The sequence below is a fragment of the Limanda limanda genome, chromosome 7, assembly GCF_963576545.1.
Source record: "Limanda limanda chromosome 7, fLimLim1.1, whole genome shotgun sequence".
NCBI classification, from domain to species: domain Eukaryota; kingdom Metazoa; phylum Chordata; class Actinopteri; order Pleuronectiformes; family Pleuronectidae; genus Limanda; species Limanda limanda.
In genome coordinates, this window is record NC_083642.1 from 21689798 (window position 1) to 21708201 (window position 18404).

Below are 18404 nucleotides of genomic sequence, written 5' to 3' on the forward strand. Positions count from 1 at the left end.
GTACATTTGATCAAAGGTCATCATAGTCAGTGCTGCAGTCCATTCTACCGTCAGAAGATGTCAGCAAATGACTATACCTCCACGGCCAGGACTCAGAGGGGATCAGCCTACCAGAGAAGTCAGTTGTATTTTCAGTTCACCGGGAAAATAGGTGGTTCTGTGAAATGTGTTGTCATGATATAACTGTATTACCTGGAGCAAAGTTGGTATCACATGGAAAAAATGCACCTATGAAACAGAGATACTTTACTTTGATCTTTAAAATACATATAAGCAAATGAGATCTCTGTGTTTGAACTTCTATTGTTTTTATTTGCAAGACACGACCTGGGTTTAATTCTGTTCTGCCGCACAGGGAATTGTGGGGGATCTTGTCTTGACATGTCTCTCTGGGTTAGGAATAATTATTTGCATAGGTCTACTGCATACTGCTGGGAACATACTTGGGTCGCTCCACCCTTTTATATTCTTATTCTTATTATTTATTACATCTTTAAGCATTCTACCATATACAAGCATTATAGTTGTTTACATATACTTTTATATATGTAAAGTCTATACACCCACACACTCTGGAACTGTGCCAAATAACACGAAATGACAAACCACGAATGCCAGAGACAAATTATAGATCCTAGCCGCTCAGTTTTTAGATCGGTATTAAAATGGCTGTGGAGTAAGGCACATGAGCAACGTGGTTGTCAAAGCTGCAGTTATAGACTCATCCCAGAGGCAAACAGCTCCACGGTTTTGGGAATTTTAAGACTGCGGCTTCAAAATTAAGGTTTCCGGCTTCACCCTTCAAATTCAAGAGCACAGTGGGTGACAGATAATCCCGGCGGGAGTCCTGCAGGGATTCAGAGGCACTGTATGACTTTTAGATCATAGGCAACTTCTCAGCAAAGAAGTTGTGATTTTTTTTTAACAAAACACATGCCTGCAATGCATCATGGGCTGTTATCTTTCATCATTAACCCACAAGTCTGAAGCAGCAGGTCAGGGATGACACTGAGAAACCCCAGCTGCAGCAGCCGGAGCTGGCTACCGAGCCCCCTGGGGTGGGTAAGGAGGGTCACAGCCATGATTTACTAGCATTTTCAGTGTCCTGTCATTATGCCTACAGTAGAGAGAAAGCAGTGTGGCCATGCAGGAGAGGAGAGGCGTTAATGATTACCCTGATGGAACCAGTCTTGGAATGTTAATTGATGTACTTTTTTTGCTGTGTGGGAAGAAGCAAATCAGATCGGGACACGATGGTGGAAAGGCAAGACAAGGAGGAAATTCAAGATACTTCCTTTGCGTTGTTGCCCAACTCTTCTCCTGAATCACAGTTCTACTAAGATTACAGGCTCTGCCCTTGGGCGAAGAAGCCGAGTCGAGGAGGAGTCGTGTGCCCTCATGCTTAAAGTAGACCTCATTCTTACTCCTGAGCTATTCCCCTCTTAGGTTCTTCGCCACAAGATGACATTTAGGAAAATCCAGCTTTAGCTCGAAAATGAAAAGAATGTTGAACATTCAAAGTCTGGTTTTTCAGAGTCTGATAAGTGCTTGTTTTGCTGTTTGTGTCTGTTTTGGCTTTGGACTCTCAACATTTCATGCTTGTGTTTGTGTAAATTATGCTTACATGAGAAAACAGAAACCAACAGAAAAAGAAGCTATAAGAAATGTTTTACTTTGATTACTGTGCATCCAACAGCCAAACGTATCACCAATCACTGTTTAAGGTGGTAGAAACAGCATTTGTAACGTAAATTTGTCATGAATACATTTTTTAATTTTCATTTTGAAGTATTCAATGTGCATGAACAAGGAAGAATTTTCCAAATCTATTCAACGATGTGTGTACTTTAGACTTTACTGAATCAGGATTTGTACAAGTTGTGTAAACTGTGGCCCCTTTATGGCCCCTGACAAAAATCCAAGATCCCCCACTGATAAGAGCTCTGGAATGCAATTTTTCACAAGAAAACACAAACACACATATATGCATTGAAGCTAAGCTAAGCTAAGCTATGCTATGCTAACTTAAGCTAAGATGAACTAAACTAAATTAAGCCAACCTCATAAAAGCTAAGCTACACTAGGCAAAACTAAAGTAAGCCAAGCTTGACTAAGCTAAGCTATGATAAACTAAACTTTAGTAAACTGGACTAGGAGAAGTTGTGTGACCACAAGTTGTAGAGAAATATTGAAATGAGATTAATAAAATGCTGGCTTAGTGTTTAAGTGTTTAACCAGAACGTTACTGGAGGAACACAAGGCAAAGGTCGAGTAGATAAATACACAGGCTCTATCAGGTCATTCAGAAAAATGTTTACAAGGCGCTCTCCCTGCAAAATTTCCACGGCTTATGATTTCTGTAACTCTCAACTTCAACTTCCAATCCATCTTGTAACCATATAAACACTCTGTCGTGCAAACAGTGTAACACAGCTGACTTATAATACCTGCCCACGTAAAGTGAGAGCACTTCTCCGGGACGGATATGAAAGGTCAGAATCAGGCAAACACCTCTGAATGAAATGCAACAATGCCATGCCTCCACCTTACAGTGGGAACCAGATCAAGTGACTGATGGGGGTCACAGTACAGACATAGGTGTGGACAGGCAGCGCCGCAGCTATATGGGCTCACCCTGGTGACTCAAGCGCCATAAACACAACGCCCTTCTGTGACATCATGGCTCCGTGTCCTAGTTGCAATCTGATATCTGAGATGTAATGCACGAGATTTCATATTCAATTTCCCATCTCTCTTGTTTTTTTTCATAATATGCCAGTGCAGATTTTTAAATCCTCATCTGGACGTTTACACACAAACTTCAGATCATGCAAGAAAGCATTTTAAAATAAAACAATCAAATACAATAGGCATGAACATGTCAAGTCAACATTGGCTACTATTGCATTCAAATTAGCATTAGTTAAATATAGTGCTATGGTCCACATATTACATTGTGTGTCTTGTTCCATTCCTTGCCTCCCGGCAGCAGCAGGCTTTGGGCTTGTGATCTGGCTCCAGGGAGATGCGACGTTGATTCGTGGTTCTTTCACGTTTCAGGGAAAATAAAAGACAGGCTTGTGTTTTGTTGACTTTTTTTCAACCTCCATCTATTCTGGGTTTTAACCACTCTCTTGCCTCCAGAACCCAATCTGTCAGCCAGTTGTGAATAAGTATGAAAGTCTTGAGATTGTGCTTGCACAGCAAAACTGGATTTCCGTTCTCATGAGGTGCTTGCAGGTTTGAAAACAGTGTGCATGTGCCTGGACTCATTCTGAATAAAAGTTTTTTCCATGCAGCGGTGGGGTGGGGGGAGTACAAAGACCTATTATGCCAGTCAGGGTGTGTTGATTGTTCAGCAGGCTCTGCCTGCTCAGCGCTGAAATCACTAGCAGAGAAAATTATAGGGTTGTTATTTTTTAATAATGGAAAACATTCAAGTGGAAATAGAAGAGATAAAAAACACACAAAGGAAGTCGTTTAAAGAGGACAGCCAGGGCTCCTCAGAGGTGTGTGTGTGCTTGTTTGTGTAGTCCAGGTATTAGTCATGTTGTGGGGACCTAGTATATCTGTTAACACAGTCACATTATGGGGACATGTCATCCTTATGGGGAAAGACAGCAGGTCTACATGATGTAAATTGAATTTTAAGAAGAAAAAAAAAATGCAACACCCCAAATGAGCACTATGAGGGACAGGCACGCGGGGGCTGTGGGTGTTAAGATAACAATTTAGACAGTCCCTTATTATAACCATGCTTATATGTTTGAAATCCCTCTATAAACTCAAGTTTTAAAGGCCATAGCACCAGCCTTGGTTTAGATCAAGGTTTAGGCTTAGGCTTTGTTTTAGGTTGCGATTTTGTCTGAGGAGAGGTTGTGTTAGGTTCCATTTAAGGTTAGGTTTAAGTAAGGTTAAGGTTTAAGTTAAGGTTAGGCTAAGATTAGGTTTGGCTCTAGAACAAGGTTAGGTTTAAGTTTAGTTATTCTTTTGATTATAGATTTAGGTTAAGGGTAAGATTAAGAATAGATTAGGTTTAGGTTTAGATTAGGTTTGGCAAGTAGCTATGGTCAAGGTTTAAATGAGTCTCTCTGTTTGTCAATGTTATATCCTCTGAGGTTATGGTGCCATGACTGTGTGCGTGTGTGTGTGCGTATGTGTGTGTGTGTGTGTGGGTGTGTGTGTGCGCGCGCATGCAGCTAATTGTTCTCTCTGTTATTTGCCGGTTTCTGAGTCGCCTCTGCTGAAGCATCCAGGGCACTAACAAGCTACAAGCTGTTTACAAGAATATCACTGCTGCCCTCAAACCTCAGCCATGTTATGATTTATGGAAAACTGTGGCCTCACCAGAGATTTAGGCAATTACCAAAGTCTAGTTTCACATGGATTTATGTCTTGGTGAGAGACTCTGGAGCCTTTTAAGTTGTGTAAACCGGAAAGCTGTGCCTCTGACAATCGTAATATTTGTCCGTTCTGCATTCTTAGAGGAGATTGGTTAAGGTCTCTCTTCTTTCCCAGACTCAGTTTATTTCTCTCTTGTGAAGTTGCTCTTAAACACTTGTTTTTGAAAAGAAAACTGTTTCTCATTTGTGGGAAGAGTCTTGTTCCACTTCACTCCACATTTTTCAGACAAATAAGCAGTCTAACGTGGCTTGGAGCGACCAGGTAGAAAAGGAGCAATATACAGTTGGAATTCCTGTGCAATCAAAGTAACATTTCAGAGTACATTGGTTCTAAAAAGCAAACCATTTATCTGATGCAAGGAATCTTGATGGTCCTAAAGCTGCCATCAAGATGCAACTTGTTTTAAAGGATGTCAACACTTAAAAATGCTGCCAGACGACGTCAGCGAGCTGCACGCACACTTGTATTTTACCAGCCGAGCCCCTCTATGATGTTTTATGAGAGAGGAAGCAAAGGGAGAGGAGAGTTCAAAGATCTAATTTCTGCACATGTGCATAAAGCGTCCTCTGCATGGAGGAGAGCTGATTGTACCTGACACCAGAATTACATTTGGGCCAATCAAGCCGCCAGCACCATGGCCAAAAGCTGAGGTCAGAGCGGAGCTGCCTTCAGGTGCCGCACCACTAATGGTTCACAGCTGCTGGCTCCCAACCATTTCTCCCTGCTGAAACCTATTTTGAAAAGTCCCAATTTTCTTATCATTATCGTTTTGCACATAAAGCTTTAAATGACTCACGTCTCACTCTGGAGCTGTCATGTCATGGAAACCGCCTCACCTCATACGCCTTGGGCAGTTAAAACAAAGTTCCAGGAAAGTATCTCAGGCTATGATTGAAGGAATATTCTGAGTTGCTGCTCGTTTCACCCCATCAATCCTAAATGTTTTGATCATTGCAAATACTCCTCCAGTAACTTCTATTGTATTTTGGTAGGGGCAGAAATCTCAGAAAGTGAAATCTCAGCAGATAAGACCGAAGCTATCTGCATGGCTACAGCTCATAAGGGTATGCAATGAAATATGTTTTATTATTACCATTAATTGAGATTTAATAATAATAAAATAATAGTAATAATAATAATTTTATTTATAGGTGCCTTTCGCATAACTAAAGGTCACCATGCAAAGCAGAGATAAAAACATAACAAAAATGTATCAAAAAGATCATAAAATTAACAGTAAATAAAACCTTATGTAGGTTGGCCAAAAATTGTCACTATCAATTCTTTATTGTATTTATTTTTCCACAATTTTGTCTATACAATATGTGAAATAAATAAATGAATAAATAAATACTAGATCTGGATTTTTATTTGGATCCGCAACATATTGCACACGCTGATATATATTAGTATATTAGTTAGATTATTTCCATCAAGGTCCATGAATTTTTCTCTGACAAATTAATGAAAATGTGGGAAAATGTTCAAGAAAGTGAAAAAAATGCCTGCAGGGCGAAACTTTATCCAGATCCTCACCAAACTGTCATGGCTTCTTTTTTGGCTAGTATCCTTCCACAATATTTAGTTTTGAGTAGTTTTTGTTTAATCCTCCTCATATTAAAAAAACAACGGCAAAGAAAAAAGATAATCTCCTAGGCTGATGTAAATAGCATGAACTACAAATGTTTGAGTTCAGTACAGGTACCTCAAGCTTGTGCATTTGAGTAACTGTACTTGCTTACATCCTATACTGCCTCTAAGAAACTTACATACAGGTTATAATCCCACTAACAATGCAGCTCCATGTTCAAAACTTTGCTCCTGAGAGACAGTATCTCAACAGCCATCAGTTGGATTAGTATGACCTTTTGTACAAATATCCACGGACCTCAGGAGGTCAAAGTTTTCATTTATACAGCAAAAAGTCTCAACATTTATTTGACAGATCGACATCATATTGTGTGCAGGCCCCTGCAGTGTGTTTGTAGATTCCTGTTCAGTCTGTGGGAAGATACTGAGAGTCAACAGCCTGCATAGACTCAAGGAATTTGATTGTACAGGGAAATCAAGTTATGGAGGTAATTGGAAATGTGTCTGAACTCCGTTCACTTTGTGGTTTGGGCTGGTGAGACTGGACAGATCCACTTGGGAACATGTGTGGGCTGGACTTCCTGAGAACGAAACTATGCATGTCAAAAATTCACCGTCATTGTGAGGTTCTTTTATTCCCGTCTCACGCCCTTGTGGAGGCAGAGCTGCTGGGCCTCACAGGTGCAGAGAGACTTGCTGTGGTATTTGGTGTTTGTTGAAAAGGGATCAACAAGCGAGAACAGGCTCTCGGCAAAGCAGCTCTGACAGACAGGCATGGAAATGAACTGCCATTCCACAAACAGCTGTCATACACATCGCTCTGCTGCACCAACTTCACCACACTGACCAGCACCAGCAGCTCCCACAGCACTCATGACTGGTGACTCGCCCATAGGGCAAAGGAACGAGTAGGTACATGATTGCACCTGCCTGTTGGTGCTCACACACACACACAGACACATGCAAGCACGCTCACACACCCTGCATTCACACACTTGACAGTATGGATGCAACAGCTGCAGGGAGGCTGTCTAAACACTGCAATGCAGCAGCCTCTTGTGACAGCGCCACAAGTGAAAGTGAACGTCTGAGCGTTTATAGCAATTTACCATCTGGAGGGTCATTTTAGGTGTGTTTATGATGGCAGAGGTTAAACGACCCTGAGGTTATTTAAACCTTTCTGGTGAAGGCAGCAGTTGCATAGCACCACCTCTAGTTGCTCTGTGAACAAGGTAGCTATGCGATACCATCTCTTATGCCGGCATTTTACATCTGCCCACACACATACCTGCCTCACCTTAATATATCATCTGATCAGCATCCGCAAAGTTTTCTTTCTCTTTTTTTTTGTTTAGTACAGTTTTGTAAGTATGCTTGGTACACCTGGGTGTGTCAGCATGTGAGGATTCGTGTGTGTCGGTACTTTCCAAACATTTTGTGCTGGTATTCTTCACATTTTTTAAAACCATTTTCATGACAGAAATGAGACTGAAAAACACGACAAGTATTTCGTGTTTACCGCAAGAATTTTGAGCTCGCAATGTGGAACCAGAAACAGAGCTTACACAATGAGACAAAACATCTTTGCAGTGGAACCGGAGATACTCTTACAACCACCACCACAACTGTTGCTGTGTTTCTACTACTGCTGCCGTGCTGCTACCACCACTGATCAAAGCTGGTCAGGGATCAGCCTCTTAGAATGAATCCCCTGTAAACCTGACCAGTTCTTCAACAAATTCAACAAATACATTTATTCCAATCACCATTGGTGAGAAGTACCTCAAGCATTAAGATGTCCTTATTTTAAAGGAAGTAAAGCCTCTCTCACAACCAGATGGCTGACGTGTGGGGCTATTGTTGTACCCGCCCCCCCCCCCCCCCCCCCCAACTTCCCCATGTCCCTGTCACCTGCTACATTCTTTTCCTCTTTTTTTTGAAGTCTCCTGTATTTTATTGGCTGAATCACAAACGTGCTGGATGCATAAATTAGGCCCCATTCAGACCTGGTATTAACATCCGTCCTGAGAGATCCAATCCTGAATGTGTCTCCTGTGAACACCTCAGATCTAACTTTCTTACTCTGCAAGCAAACTCGCACGTCCTTTGTGGTTGCGAAGGCCCAGTGATGTTGTTTTGGCCCAGTCTGAGTTTGCAGATGTGTCACAGATATTTCACACGGTGAAAAGAATTTGGACGCATACGCCCCAGACCACATCCAAATGTCATCTGAGTAATCGCATTTGGATGTATTCAGACCTGTGGCCACTTGTGATTGGATCCCTCAGTACCAATGTTAAAGCCAGGTCTGAATGGGATCTCAGTTGATCGAGAAACTCCCATTGAAAATAAAGTATATTTGGAATTTTTCATAAAGAAGGAACAAGTGCAGGTGCCTTTCACGAACATTTAAATAACTAATTTGTCAATGTATATAACAGACTAACATTTATTTCAGCAACCCAGTGTTTTCAAAATCTGCTTTATTTGCATGTGACACACACACACGCGCGCACACACGCACACACACACACAAACACCCACACCCACACACACAGCTGTCCCAACACTTTCATTGGCATATAACAGCCCTCCATTACTCGGAGTCAGAGTTGGACGTGCCAGACATGCCTACCTCAGCAAACCACAAACCACAAACCACTGAAGGGGGGGGGGGGGGGGGGGGGTGCCGGACAGGTGCTGCTGTAGAGGTGACATCAGGGCCTATTGTGGGTGGGTGCTGCTCCAAAAGTTCTCACATAACCCAGGCTCCAGCAGCGATGACGGCTACAACCGTGAGATAGTGAAGATGTAATAATAAAGAGAACGTGACGGACAATGCAAGTGCCAGCACGACATCAGACTTAAAGGTTTTAGCAGCAGTGGAGACAAGCTGCAGCCGTGACGGAGATTCATGAGCGAGACCGGATCACGGACAAAAGGAAATGATAAATGAAACATCGTCGACACGTCAACCGAGGACTGCGTCGAGATGATTTTAAAATTACTAATGACTGACCAACTGTTTAAATAATCAAAAACCATGCAGAATGAAACTTTTCGCTGACGAGGTAAAGTACCTGTGGGTATAGAGGGTTTACTTTATGCGTGGATATTTTCTGTGAGCTCAGCAAATGTGTGAACATAAATAAGCGGTGGAATATGTCAGAATCTTGGCGTAATCGTCAGTCCTGTTTGCTTTCAACCTGAGTCTGCAGCTCGGGCATCCGACCAAGTGGGATCAGTGCAGCATGGAAGCTGGAGCCTGTGTTGTCAATCACCTGCAGCTAATTGCTACTGGCAGGTTGAGCGGAGGGAGGAGGGGAACGGAAACTGTGAGTGTTTATCTTACTGTTGCTCTTTAAACTTACCTACCGCCGATTTCACATCTGAGGTGCCGTTATTAGGCAGCTTCCTCACAGATGGATCTATTATACTCAGCTAGACCAGGACAAGCGGTTTTTAGAGAGAGTTTTTCATTGAACTATTGGAAGTTCAGCTGAGAGTACACTCGCACACTGAGGTTTGCTGCGAGCTATGGAGCAAGATTGGTGCACAAGGTCGAAGGCTCTCAAATTACCAGTTGATTTACAGTCCAACCTGTGGTCATGAGGTTTGGGTCGTGACCGATAGAAAGAATGATACTGTGGTTACGAGTGGCCAACATTAGTTTTCTTTACAGGGTGTCTGTAGGGTGAGGACCTCAAACATATGGCGGGGGGGGGGGGGGGGGGGGGTTGCTTGCTGCTCCTTCATATTAAACAATGCCATTATTTGAAGTGGTTTGGGTATTGGCCTCTCTAACCCAGACACGTCGCTCTGGGAGGAAACTCAAACCAGAACATGCTGGTGTGATAAACCACCTGATGGGATCGCCGATTCAACATAAATTCAAGGCTTTCCCCTGCATGTATTTCTTCACAATTTTTTGTATATTATGATGCCTTTGCACACCATAACAAAATATAACCAAAGGTTAAATAAACACTGCCATGCTCATACTTGTGTATTCTTGTTTTAGCTTTCCTTTCTTCTTAACTCTCTTTCATATTTTGGCTGCTGTTTATGTTTTGTGCTGATAAGAAAATGTTAGCATGTTAAAATGATGAACAAAATTGTGATTATAGTAAATATAACACTTTTTAAAACGTATCAAACATAGTGAAGGTTAAGTACAGCTTGATGGCAGTGGTTAGCTTGATCACAGCAAGAAGGTTCTCAGCTTAGTTGGGATCTTTCTGTGAGGAGTCTGCATGTTCTCCATTAGTCTGTATGGGTTTCCTCTGGGTTCTCCTGCTACACTGTAGACTCATGCTCTGTTCACGCCAAACACAAAGCAAATTATTGTGTTGTGTTTTATATGTGAGTAGGCCCTGGTTACTTATACGCAAATGTTTCCTGTTCATTCACTTACTGTGGCGAAGCAGATCCAAATGGACTTTGAAGAACTTTGACCCATTATATTCCCTTCGCAATGAATCTTAAATTTTGTTCTGCTTAATATCACGTTTAACCTTTTCTACTTTACTTTTTGCACAGAATTTGGCCTCTGACTTTGACAAACAGGGCAGAACCGATGACCCAGACTCAGAAACATGGAGGCATGCATGGATAACCATAAAACACTAATTTCCCCCCTTATCCAAACCCTCCTGTTCCATTTCCTCCCTCTCTCCAGCTCATCTGATATCGGTGAGCCCAGTGGGGTCATCTGGAACTGAATCAACAGGTGGTTTTGAATGGAGTATCTGAGGAGCCTTAAGGGGGGGGGGTGTCAGTCAGTCGGAGGACGACCTCGCTCCTCAGCCCTTCAGGAATCCACCACAACTTTATTCTGAGCTGTGACTCTTCTCGCTCGTCCCTCTGCGCTTCCTTACACATCTACAATGGCCTTTCCGCTGGCAGTCACACGATATGGATGGAGGAGATGAAGAATGTGCCTTAAGGAGTAGGTCATTCTACTTGGGTTAACAAATGGGAACATCTGTCACTCCAGTTTGACCCGATATGTAGAAAGTTCTGTTAGTTATGAATTGCTGTATATCACAAATACATATTTAAACCTAAATCTGAAAGTTTCAGAGATAACACATAATGGAAACGTTTGTGGGTAACTTCAAAAATGCAAACATCTTTGGTTGGTCAGGTCAAAGTCTGTCTGTATCACTGCTGCTCCAATTCAACACAACATTGCAATTTTTCGTATTAGCAGCTGTTATGAGTACTCTCTGCTAACATTTATTTGAGTGAGAATGTGGCAAATTGCCTAAAATATAGACTCCGGATAAGATACACTCTATATGTTTCCTTCTGTCAGATAAACCATTAATCATTACATTCAATAAGTAGGTCGTCTGAACAGCGGTGGGCAGGGCTGGACTGGGAGAACAAAACGGCCCGGGCATTTTTTGGCTCAGACCGGCCCACATAATTAGCCGAGCACATCTGCCATTAAATTGACGTAACTTATGTCTTCTAAATGTCTTAAAGTAGCTCATATTAAAAGTACTTAAGTATCAAAAGTATCTGGTGTTGAAATGTACTTAAGTATCAAAAGTACAAGAACTAAAATAAAAAATGCAAAGCTCTTTTTATAGTAGGTCTTTACAGACACAAAACAACCCAAAATGTTTCTCCTCAAGATTTAACTCAACTGACTGAAAAATTACAACAACAATATGCATATAATGTATAATTTTACCAATTTTGAACCCTAGATGCTGAGGTTCAAATAGTAATGGACCAGTGCATCTAGAGACAACAAAGAATTAACTATAAACAAGTGCCTCTTGTGTCTGCCCAAGAACATTAATAAACCGCAGTATAACCACTAAGACATTCTGTAAATATCACTAAACATGGACCTCTCATCAGTAGCAAGAGTGATACACAATGCCCCTTATGATAACTCAGCAAAGGGAAACCAGATCTAGGCACACAAAATAAGACACTATCTCTTATCCTATTCTAGAGGAAGTAAAAGTCGTAACAAGATTTCTGAAGGTGAACCTGCGGAGGGATAGACCAACCCCCCCCCCCCCCCCCCCCCGACGGCAAACACGCCACCGGGACCTGCACATCTCAGGAGGGAGGGGGCAGCGAGTGAGAGAGAGAGAGAGAGAGTGAGAGAGAGAGAGGGGGGGGTGCGCCGTGGGTAGAGGCGTGCGACGCCAACCTCCGCTGCTCAAGTAACGAGCCAGTTTGGAGAGTGTATTGAAAATTGAAAATGCGCGCTCACATGTCTGCCTCCACTCGCTCATCATTGTCGAGTCCTCCTCGCTCGTCTCCCGGCGCACCTGCTGCTGCTGGGCTGGTGAACCCGGCACCACATAGGTCCGTCTATTTGGCATATTTAGCAGCCTCCACCTCCAGAGACTTCTGCTTTTTTTCCCGATGCTTCTCAGCGCCACCCGGGCGTTTTTTTACTCTTATTATCCATTAAGTTAAGTTTCTGTCTCAGCAGCAGCCAGTCCCGCGACTCCCGCCCCCGGTTTGTATTGTGATTGACAGCATTGTCAGGGCTCTCTGAGCCTGTCAGCCCATGATTGATTGACAATGACAAACAATAGACCAATAATATGTGTCGATGCTGGCAACACACTGCTAGCCCTCTGTAGCCAATTGGCCGGCCCAATTGGAGGGAATTTAGAGAGGAAGAAGAGAAAAAAAACAAAAAAACAACATAGCGGACCAGACCGGCCCACATTGGGTCAACGGCCCACCGGGATTATGCCCGGTATGCCAGATGGCCAGTCCACCCCTGGCGGTGGGTTAAAAAAAGAAAGAAGAAACTCAAGCTTGTTGTTTTCAGGTCAGGGACATTATAGCAACCCTTTGATAGACTGACCAAGTCTGTCTGTATGTATGTATGGTTGGATGGATTATACAGTTCTTTACATTTGCACGTTGCAAGTTTTAAGTCGGAACCGTCCCAAGCTGCAGCTGAAGCTTGGGCTTGTACCATCCTGGGGATTTAGTTCATTATTTTACAGGTCAGTATTGCATTAACATTTGACTCACACAAACACAACACACTTACACTTGAAACTTGTAAAAAGAGTCATGTTTAATCAAGGGAGTAGGTTTGATTTGGACATTGGTGGGGTCCGTGGGATATGAAAGTGCTTCCTAAAGTTGATAGGTTTTTTTTGTATTTCCAATGATAATTGAAAAAAAAAATCAATAAATCGGCTTAATTAACATGTTTATAATGCATATCTGAATATCAAAAGAGAATATGCATTCTGTAATGTTATAGGTTAAAGCAACTAATGAAAGAAAATGAGTCAACTTAGAAGAGTTTTCAACTTTACTCTGGTGCAACTGTAAACAACATCAACAACATTGTAAATAAATATTTTTGAAATAATACAACAACAGGTGTATCACTAAATGTACAGGTCAGTTTAATTTCCTGCTGGGCATTTCTTCCTCCAGTGCCCATGAGCCAGCTGCAGGGTCATCAGCCAGGAATCGCTAATACTAACATATACACAGATTAGTGTCCATTGTGCTCTTCCTATTTGAAAGAACCAAACACATGCCTACGTCTTTCTGTAACAGAAATGAACTGCTGATAGATTTCTTTAAGGTCAATGTTGTCCAGTGTCTCCTGATGGACATGGCACACTGCAAGATTGTTCAATCTGACTTGAGTCATGGTGGTTCTCAGCCATGTTTTAAGTTTCCTGAGAGCACTGAAACTTCTTTCAGCCTCAGCTGATGCAACTGGTATGACTAAAAGCAGCCTGATAAGGGACTCAACCTGATCAAACAGACCTCTCACTTCAACTGTCAATCCTCTCATTATTTCTGCCACTTCAACACTAGATTTGACAGTGTATTTGGACCTAAACATGGCTAGTTGGACCTTTAGTATGTCCCTGTTCAGCTCTGGGTACTGATCTACAATGTCATTCACTTCTCCAGTCAGGAGAGTTTCCTCCAGCTTTTGCAAGACATTTAGATCTGGTTGGTTGAACCTCTCCTCAAACTGAATGTGCACACTATCAAGCATTTTATAGAACTCTGTTCTATAATGCTCCTCTGCTGACTTGGGGATGTGCTGGCTTGCTTCACTCGTGAATCGTTTTGGTGGCTTTCTTTGGTGAGGAATCTGAATGGGCTCAATCCCAAGGGAGTCAACCATAGCCACTGCTTTCTCAAAAACCTCATGAAAGCTCTCCTTATTTCTTTTGGCATGTACAGTAGATTTCACACACTGTATGGCACTTCTCATACCTGCAACAGTTTCAGTCCTTTTTTGAAGGGATGTGTTCAGACACTCCAGCTCCTCTATCACTTCTAATGTCAGACAAAGACCAAGTACCGTTTTCCCTTTCTCAAACCTCTCACGCAGACCATTTGCTCTCATGCCTGTGTTTGACCCACTTGATGCCATCTCCTCCAAGCTAGACAAAACACGTTCATACTGAGACAGCCAACCATTGCTCCCTTTCCACACAAATAAAACATGAAAATAATGGTAGGCCTATACCTTAAAATGCGGATCTCTTTGGCATTATAGCCTATGCTGACTAATAATCAATATCAGTATTGTTATGGCTCTAAAATATATAACCTTTTAATTAACTTACACGTTGACTTCTAAAGAAGTCTCTTATGTCCAGTTTTCGTTTCTTCGACATCCTACACACACACACACACACGCACACACGCACACACGCACACACGCACACACGCACGCACAGCGCGCGCACGCACAAGCATAAAACACACACAAATATAAGTGTTACTGCAAATGACATCACTGATACTAAAATCCGTCTCGCTGACGTGACCGAAGGCAGAACTTACACTCGCAGATGCAGATATTAGCTATGCACTGAGGCGTCCTGTTGCACCTCCTGTCTGGGACTAGCAAGTTGCCGGTAGCTTTTTTTTTTTTTTAACAAGCAGATGGAGTGACAGCGGGGACGGCCAATCAGGTTGAATATAGGTTTGCGGGAAACCGCTACAGCCAATCAAAGCGCGATAGTTGTTTAGAGGCGGGACTTCTAGCAGAGACTGATTTTTAACCCTTTGTGTACTATAATTATTGCCTAAACAATACGGACAGCGGGTGTATTATTGGTAGGGACTACACAGTAGAGGCTGGATTTTGGTAGGGTCGGGACCCTAACGTCCCTATATAATCCTACGCCCTTGTGTTTAATGACGCCTGACTCGACAAATCCCATTCAGAAGACCGCTGCAGATAAATACTGTCGAGGCCCATGGCCAACAAATATAATCACAAGACCATATTTCCAGTAAAGTGGAACTCAAACCATTATGCACATTTAGTATGCTTGCCATGAGCAGTAGGCTACTATGAAAACTAGGTCAAAAGGGGAGTGAGCTTAGTGTTTTTCTGGAGGTTGACCTATAGACACTATGGACTACAAGTCAGGATATGGTGGCCTCTGTCAGCTACTTTGTGATGAAACCTCTTGTGACCTTGCAGCCTCTTGCATGTTTCCCAATCAATGGAAATAAGTGCAGGTTCTAATCCTGCCTGTGTTAATGCTCTGGAGCTATTTCAGAAGTATTCCTTGTCATTGGTGATACCTCCTTAAACAGTTCTACAATATACTGTCACTTTTTTATTGTTTGTGAGCTGGACGTTGTGTGCAGAGCTTTTTATAAACAGTCTATGGTGCAGAGGGAAGTTAGTTGTGTTCATCCAACCTGGTTTATCTACTGTGAAGATTACATTTTCATCCAATGGAATTGAATTCGGTTTAATATTTGTTTGAATTTATAAACTGCTGTTATTTTATACATTGAATGATAGCTATTTCTGAAGTCTGTTAAACACACTTTTCAGACCCTAGTTCACAACATTGAAAAATAAAAGTGTTAAGCATTACAAAAATTAAAAAACGATCACTGTGCTCTCAGTCAGTTTCCGTAGTGTAGTGGTTATCACGTTCGCCTAACACGCGAAAGGTCCCCGGTTCGAGACCGGGCGGAAACATTCCTTTTCCCCAGGCGCCGTAAATGTTGATGATATGACAGAGAGCGGCACACATGAAATGCGTGAATGTCTGTGTCCGTCCAATATTGTGAAATTAAAATAATCAGATCATCAAAATGATCTGACATGGAAGATTTATTTTTTCACAGGCTGCCAGTAGCCAAACAGTTTGCGAGATATGTGTTCAAAATACAGACAGCAGACGTCTGTGGAATAAGTAGGTAGAATAAGTGCTAAATCCCTGGAGTCCTTCTTTAACCTGATTGTTAGAGTAATATGAGCAACTTATTGAGAACGTGTATCCTACAATTTGACACATGCTTGTAAAAGAAAATATACAATATCATTAAAAAATCATCTTTTGAATTTGGAAACTGGGCACAACAACTGAGTTTTAATTGAATGTAAACCGCTCAGTAATCAAAGTGCCAGAAGAGTTGACCATGAAAAGGACTCACCGGCTAAACTTTGAACGTGTGGGAGATTGATTTCAGCATCAGCTGTCACTGAGTGTTTCCCTTCAACTTCAGCCTCTCTCATTGTTTGAAATACAAATGACCACACTGAAGCCAACCACACATGGAAGATTTACATATCAACTCAACACGTAGGTCACACATGCCCTCAGGCTTCGAGGCCTCTCACCTCAACACACACACACCAGTGCCACATTACCACCAACATTTGCTCATTACCACATACACGTCCGTATGCATAACATATACAACTCACATGTCCCCCTGTCCGTTGATTTGTGAAAATCCAGCCGCCATGTGTGCAGCTTCTAGAGTGACTGATGACAACTTTCAAACACTGTGTGGTTTCAGGCTATTGAAGGCTGCATAAATGTGAATTCACCGTGTTTGAGATCATTCCTTTCCAGTAATTTATTCACACAAACAGCCTGTTGTTCCTTGATCCTGCTTCTTAATTCACCATCACCCTCATCAGGTGGCAGTAGATCTGACAAGGCACATGGAACTACTTTTTCAAGACTGAACATAGCTGGATCAACAGGATCAGGTGTTGTTTTGTTGGTAGATGTGTGTGTGTGTGTGTGTGTGTGTGTGAGGGGTGGGTTATGTGCAGGAGATGGAAGCTAATCAGACTAACAGATGAACCTGTATCCTGTTCTCACACATGCTGGCCTGCATGGGCCACACTTGCTGCACTTTGTATTTGTGTGTGTGCGTGTGTGTGTGTCTGTTGAAACAATGGCACTGTTGTTTGCCCATCTGCCATTGCTGCTGTAGTTGCCTCACACCTGTGCTTGGCAGACCTCCCAGCACCCATCCCCATCCCCAACACACACAAACACACACACGCACACATAACCCCAATACATCCACCACCACCCCCAACCCTCAACTCTCAACCGCACACACACACACCCCAATCCACTTAAGTTCTCAGTTAACATCCTGCATTAGCCTTTACTGCTGCACTACAAAGAACAATGCATATTCAACAGGCTCGCCAGCTCAGATAATGCACATGTGGCCCCTCAGGCACATCTTATCATTTTATATCAACATGGAAGAGGCACGATATCAAAGCTTTCTTCTTTTCCCTGCTCTACCTGTCTTCTCCTAACTCCACTCATCCCAGTTCCTAGACCCATCCGACTCCTGCTGGTAACTGAGAACAACCAGTGGAGTTAGAGTTATGCTTTATTCACTTGCAAGTTGCTAAGGGTTGCACATGAGGCTCTGTGCAGATGTCCATGTATCCGCTGATGTGTTGTGTCAGTGCTGTTCTGCGCGTCCACTGGGCTACAAGGTTCAATTGCAGCATAGTGTAGCATTAACATGCACTGAACCCCCCATATTCTCGTGGGGGGAGAATGCAAATCACATAGTCAGAGCTGGTATTAACATCCATCCTGAGAGATCCCATCATAAGTGGCCAGCGTTAAGTATGTGTTATCACAACTGGCATTAAGATTCATCCTGGATGTGTCTCCTGGGGCCACTTGTGATCAGTTCTCACTTCCCGCTCTACATGCAAATTAACACGTACGTGATTTGTGCTAGTTAAGACCGAACAATGTTGTTTTGAACTAGTCTGAGTTTACAGATGTGTTCGATGTCACTGTGTGAGTGTGAGTGTGTGTGTGTGTGTGTGTGTGTGTGTGTGTGTGTGTGTGTGTGTGTGTGTGTGTGTGTGTGTGTGTCGCCGTGAGATAAGTCAGAGAGAGACTCTGAATGAATCACATGCACCCGTGAAGAAAGATTTGACCACTTTAATGACAGTATTGATCATTATGTGGTGATCAGTGTTGATATCGTGGTGGTGATTACAAACACATCAACGACGAGAAAAAAAGATCTGTTAGAATCGTAGTGAAACTGCAGCAGCTCAGATGAGTAGGAGGTTCTTCATATGTAGCACAGAACAGATTGGTGTTCACACTGCTAAAAAAATGTGGACC

At 42.5% G+C, this 18404-nt stretch overlaps 1 non-coding gene across 1 annotated transcript; it reads left to right on the forward strand.

The window, feature by feature from the left end:
• Window positions 1–15900: 15900 nt before the first annotated feature.
• On the forward strand, window positions 15901–15973 carry trnav-aac (transfer RNA valine (anticodon AAC)). The gene has a single exon. It is a non-coding gene; the product is annotated as a tRNA-Val (tRNA).
• The last annotated feature ends 2431 nt before the right edge of the window (window positions 15974–18404 follow it).